Here is a 5,838-nt window from a genome sequence, read left to right as displayed (position 1 = left end):
CGCCCCTCGCCCCGCCCGCGCGGGGCCCCTCAGCACCTGCCGGTGGGAGAGGCCTCGCGGGCCGCGGACGTTGGCTCCGGCGGCGGCGGCGGCCGGTTGTCGCTGTCGTGGGGCCGGCAGCTTCATTTTCATAGAATCATAGCATCATTGAGGTTGGAAAAGATCTTCAGGATCATCGAGTCCAACCGTCAGCCATGCCCACTAAACCATGTCCTGGACTGCCTTGTCTACGCGCTTTTTGAACACCTCCAGGGATGGTGACTCGACCACTTCCCTGGGCAGCCTGGTCCAATGCCTGACAACCCTCTCAGTAAAGAAGTTTTTCCTGATAGCCAACCTGTGATAAAAGACAAATGTTTGTTAATCAAATCTTGCTTACGCTAGCAGAAAAACCAGATGTCGGCCTTGAAACAGGAAGGAGTGGGTCTTGCATTAACTACAGACATCCGGTAACGTAAACAATGCTTGTGCAAGCTTTGCGCTTATACAAAAGGTAAGGAAACACGCATGTGTCAAGCGAGGGGCACAGGGCGGTCACAGGAGGAAGACTTGGGGCCTTCATCCCAGCAACCACCAGGAGGCAGAAAAAGACCACCCCTAGCAACAGATCGGCGCAGACGCAGAGTACACTAAGGAAGACACGTATACCAGAAACAGAGGACTATAAGAACTGTGGCTACGGGAAGGGGGCTTGCGAGCCGTTGGTAGAGCAGTGGCTCCCCGGCCGCCCAGCGCTGTTTTGCCTATTTACCGCTTGCTTAATAAATTACTTTTAATTATTCACCACAGTTGGCTCCTGGACCTTTGTCCTAACTTATAACAATTTTGGTGCCATGACTCGGATCCAGGCAACTGCGACTCGGGACTCGCACGCTGGGGAGGCTCCCCATCTCCGGATGGCCCCAGAGTGAGAACCTCCCGTATCGAGACCTGGATGCCTGAACCCCTTCAAATTCGGTAAATAGGCAAAAGAAACTGCAGAACCCTGTAATTTTTGTGCACGAAGACCAAGTGAAGACTCTGGAGTGAGTAAGTATTTTTGTGTTTTGCGGTAATCCACTTGGTTGGGGTTGGGTATCCCAGAGTGTAACGGCTGAGAGGTCTCGAGGAGGCCAAGCGAGTGCGGACCCTCCAGTAGTGCAGTTCTCGTAGCCCGCGAGGGAGCGAGTCGTGACCGAGGGGAGCGGGGTGTGTGTGTGTGCGAGTAGACACTCCGGAAGATGGGGCAGAGGAAGAGCAAGCCCTCTAATCCCATGGGTGGCAGCCAGAAGAAACTGCCGGATATTCCCCCGGATAGTCCGCTGGGGTTAATGCTTAAATCTTGGAATGATTCCCCACGAAGGCGAAATAAAAGTAAGGAAAAAATGGTATACTATTGTATAGAAGTTTGGGGAGGGAAATCCCTTAAGGATCCCCATATAATATGGCCAGTCTTTGGGTCTTCTGAGGATTGGGTATGTCAGCAATTGAACTTATGGGTAAATGATAAAGAACCCCCTAACCCTGAGGAAAGTGGATATGCCGCTTTATGGGTACCGCAAGGGGATGAGAAGGTGTCTATATTTGTCTTAAAGAAGCGAGGGAGGTCATGCCTTGAAAATGATGCTTACAGGTGGCCCCCTCCTTATGCTCCTCAGCCGCCTGATTTACCCCCCAGCCCTCCTGCTGCCGACGGTCAGGACGACCCAGGGGACTCCGATTCAGACATAGGGAACGGAAGCTCTTCCCATGCCCCTCAGACCCCTCAGGCCCCTTCCATAAGGATCACAAGGAGTAAAGCTAGGGAAGAAAAGTTATTTCCCCTCCGAGAAGTCCTTGTCCCTGGGGGTGGGGGTCAGGCTGGAGTACCGGGAGCCGGCTATGTTTCAGTCCCACTAAACACCGGAGATGTCCGGGAATTTAAGAAAGAGATGGGAAATCTGTTAGAAGATCCCCTCAGAGTAGCCAAAAGATTAGACCAATTTTTGGGGCCCAACATTTATACCTGGGATGAAATACAGGCAATTTTAGGAATATTATTTACATTAGAAGAGTGGGACATGATTCGGAGAGCTGGGATGAGAATATGGGACCAGCAACATTAGGCGGGCTCGGCAGCAGACCAAAAATGGCCTAATCAAAGACCCAATTGGGATAACCAGAGTCCCAAGCACTGAGCTAATATGGCTGATCTCCGTGCAATTATTATTCAAGGAATTAAAGAATCAGTCCCTAAAGGTCAGAATATCAATAAAGCCTTTAGTGAACAACAAAAAAAAGACGAGACTCCTACTGATTGGCTAGAGCGATTAAGAAGGAGTCTCCAGTTATATTCAGGAGCGGACCCCACAACTCCTGTGGGTCAAGCATTATTAAAGACCCAGTTTGTGGCAAAATCCTGGATGGATATTAGAAAGAAATTAGAAAAGATGGAAGATTGGCAAGAGAGGGGATTAGATGAGCTGCTCCGAGAAGCTCAGAAGGTTTATGTAAGAAGGGAGGAAGAAGCACAAAAGAGACAAACAAGGATTCTGGTGGCAGCAGTGAGGGAAGGGCAAAAGGGAGCTTTTGCAGCCGTGAGAAGCCAAGGGGGAGGTCCAAGAGATAGACCTAGAAGGACCCCTGTGCAACGATCTGAAAGGAAGACCGTGAAAGACACAAGGGACGTGGAATGTTTCTATTGCAAAAAGAGAGGACACATGAAGCGAGATTGCAGAAGGAGGATAGAGGATGAAAAGATGTTTAATGAGGATTAGCGGGGTCAGGGGCTCTATGCGCTGAGGACCCCAAAAGGAACAGAGCCCTTGATAACTTTAAAAGTGGGTCCTCAGCAACAAGAAGTGGAGTTCCTAGTGGACTCCGGAGCTGAAAGATCTACGGTACAAACTTTACCTAGAGGGTGTAAAATATCTCCCAAAAGAGTTAATGTGATAGGAGCAAAAGGTGAACCCTTCAAGGTTCCTGTCATACGAGATGTAATGATTGAATCAAAATGCAAATATGGGGTTGGATCATTTTTATTAGTCCCCGAAGCAAAATATAATCTATTGGGGAGAGGTATGATTGTGGAATTGGAAATTAACCTAGAAGTAAAAGATAAAGAAATAAAAATAAGATTGTGCCCCCTTACCGTGACTGATGAAGAAAAGATTAACCCCGAAGTATGGTACACTCCAGAGACGGTGGGGAAATTAAATATTGAACCCTTCGAGGTCACTATTAGGAACCCTGAAGTACCTGTGAGAATAAAACAGTACCCATTGTCGCAAGAAGGGAAAAAGGGACTTAAATCTGAAATAGAGAGATTAATCAGTAAAGGATTACTAGAACCTTGTATGTCTCCCTTTAATACCCCAATTCTCCCTGTAAAGAAGCCTGATGGGAGCTACAGATTGGTCCATGACTTACGGGAGATAAATAAAAGAACAGTCACCAGATTTCCCGTGGTAGCAAACCCCCATACCCTGCTTAGTCAACTGAATCCTGAAAATCAATGGTACAGTGTAATAGAACTTAAGGATGCCTTTTGGGCCTGTCCTCTTAAGGAGGCATGCAGAGATTACTTTGCCTTCGAATGGGAAGACCCTGATACTTTTAGAAAACAACAATTACGCTGGACTGTATTGCCCCAAGGTTTTACCGAATCTCCCAATTTGTTCGGTCAGGCCCTAGAGCAAATTTTAAGGAGTTATCACTTGGGCAAAGGGGTAACCTTGGTACAATATGTAGATGACCTGTTGTTAGCAGGAAACGATGAGGAGGTAGTCAGAAAGGAAAGCATTAAGTTACTAAACTTTCTTAGTCTACAGGGATTAAAAGTATCCAAGTCAAAACTGCAGTTTGTGGAAGAAGAGGTCAAGTACTTAGGGCATTGGCTCAGTAAGGGTAGCAAGAAACTAGACTCCAATCGAATAAATGGTATTTTATCTTTAAGAGCACCCAAAAGTAAAAGACAAATCAGACAACTTCTAGGCTTATTGGGCTATTGCAGGCAATGGATCGAAAATTTTAGTAGGAAGGTTAAATTTTTATACCAGAAATTAACCAAAGAGGGCCTCTTGAAATGGACTCAAGAGGATGAGGATAAGTTAGAGGCTCTTAAAACTGATTTGATAAATGCCCCAGTATTGAGCTTACCTGATGTGAGAAGACCCTTCTACTTGTTTGTCAGTACAGAGGAAGGAACTGCCTTTGGGGTGCTAACTCAGGAATGGGTGGGAAAAAAGAAACCAGTGGGATATATCTCCAAACTATTAGATCCTGTGAGCAGGGGATGGCCAACGTGTCTCCAAGCAGTAGTGGTGGTGGCCCTCTTAGTGGAAGAAGCTAACAAAGTTACCTTTGGAGGGGAATTAAAAGTATTGTCCCCCCATAATATTCAAGGGGTACTGCAGCAAAAGGCGGACAAATGGATAACGGATGCTAGGCTTTTAAAATATGAAGGCATATTGATCTGTTCGCCCAAACTAGAAATTGAAACAACTAGCCTTCAAAACCCTGCTCAATTCCTATATGGGGAAGCCAGCAAAGAATTAAGCCACGACTGCCTCCGTAGTATAGAAGAGCAGACTAAAATCAGGCCTGACCTGGAAGAAGAAGAATTAGAAGAGGGAGAAAAATTGTTTGTGGATGGATCCTCTCGGTTAATGGAAGGAAAACAAAAATCAGGGTATGCAATAATTAATGGAAAAACCTTGGGGGTTCTGGAGTCAGGATCCTTAAGTCCCAGCTGGTCAGCCCAGGCTTGCGAGTTATATGCAGTCTTGCGAGCCCTTAAGTACCTGAAAGGAAAAATAGGGACAATATACATGGACTCGAAGTATGCCTTTGGAGTAATACATACGTTTGGAAAAATATGGGAGGAAAGGGGGCTTATAAACTCTCAAGGAAAGGGGCTAATCCACGAATCTCTGATTATACAGACCCTCCAAGCCTTGAGGGGACCTGCGAAGATAGCTGTAGTACATGTGAAAGGTCATCAACGAGGATTAACATCCAAGATAAGGGGGAATAATTTAGCAGATGAAGAGGCAAAGCGGGCAGCTTTGTTGCCAGTTAAAGTTAGCAAACAGAGTGACCCCCACCCTAAGAACCAGCAGGAATTAAGGTTTACAGATCAGGAAAAGATAAAGCTGGCCAAAATGGGGATTAATGAGAAGGAAGGCAAATGGGAACTGCCTGATGGGAGGGAAGTGCTACCTAAGCTCCTGGCATGGAAGGTGATGAAGGGATTTCACCAAATAACTCATTGGGGAGTACAAGCTTTAGTGGATCAGTTTGCCACCAAATACATATGTATTGGAGTCTATAATATAGCTAAAAGAATCGTAGGTGATTGTTTAACATGTCAACGAGTAAATAAACAACAAATCCGTGAAAGAATTGCAGGGGGTCGAGAGATGGCCCAAAGACCCTTTGCGAAGATTCAAGTAGATTTCACAGAATTACCCAAAGTCGGTAGATATAAGTATTTGTTGGTAATAATTGATCACTTAACACACTATGTGGAGGCCTTCCTGACCGCTCAAGCCACAGCACACAATGTAGTAAAAATATTGTTAGAACATATTATTCCTCGGTACGGAAATGTAGAAGTAATAGACTCAGACAGAGGGCCGCATTTTGTCTCGCGAGTAGTCAGAGAAGTGTTGGCGCCAATGGGAACTAAATGGGAATACCATACTCCATGGCACCCTCAAAGCTCTGGAAGGGTTGAGAGAATGAATGGGGAAATAAAAAAGCAATTAACCAAACTCATGCTAGAAACGAAAACATCTTGGGTTAAATGCCTACCATTAGCATTACTAAACATAAGGACCCAACCTAGAACAGATATCGGAATCTCCCCTTTCGAAATGC

The 5,838-nt window shown here is 45.9% G+C and overlaps 1 protein-coding gene across 1 annotated transcript in view; it reads right to left on the bottom strand.

Annotated features, from left to right (window-relative positions):
* The window catches only part of PRLR (prolactin receptor), a 164,656-nt gene that overhangs the window by 13,573 nt on the left and 145,245 nt on the right, over positions 1–5,838 (bottom strand). The window lies entirely within an intron of this gene.

Source organism: Harpia harpyja, chromosome Z (genome assembly GCF_026419915.1).
Source record: "Harpia harpyja isolate bHarHar1 chromosome Z, bHarHar1 primary haplotype, whole genome shotgun sequence".
NCBI lineage: Eukaryota > Metazoa > Chordata > Aves > Accipitriformes > Accipitridae > Harpia > Harpia harpyja.
The sequence above is the reverse complement of the archived record's forward strand: the minus strand, read 5'-3'. Positions and strand labels throughout refer to the sequence as shown.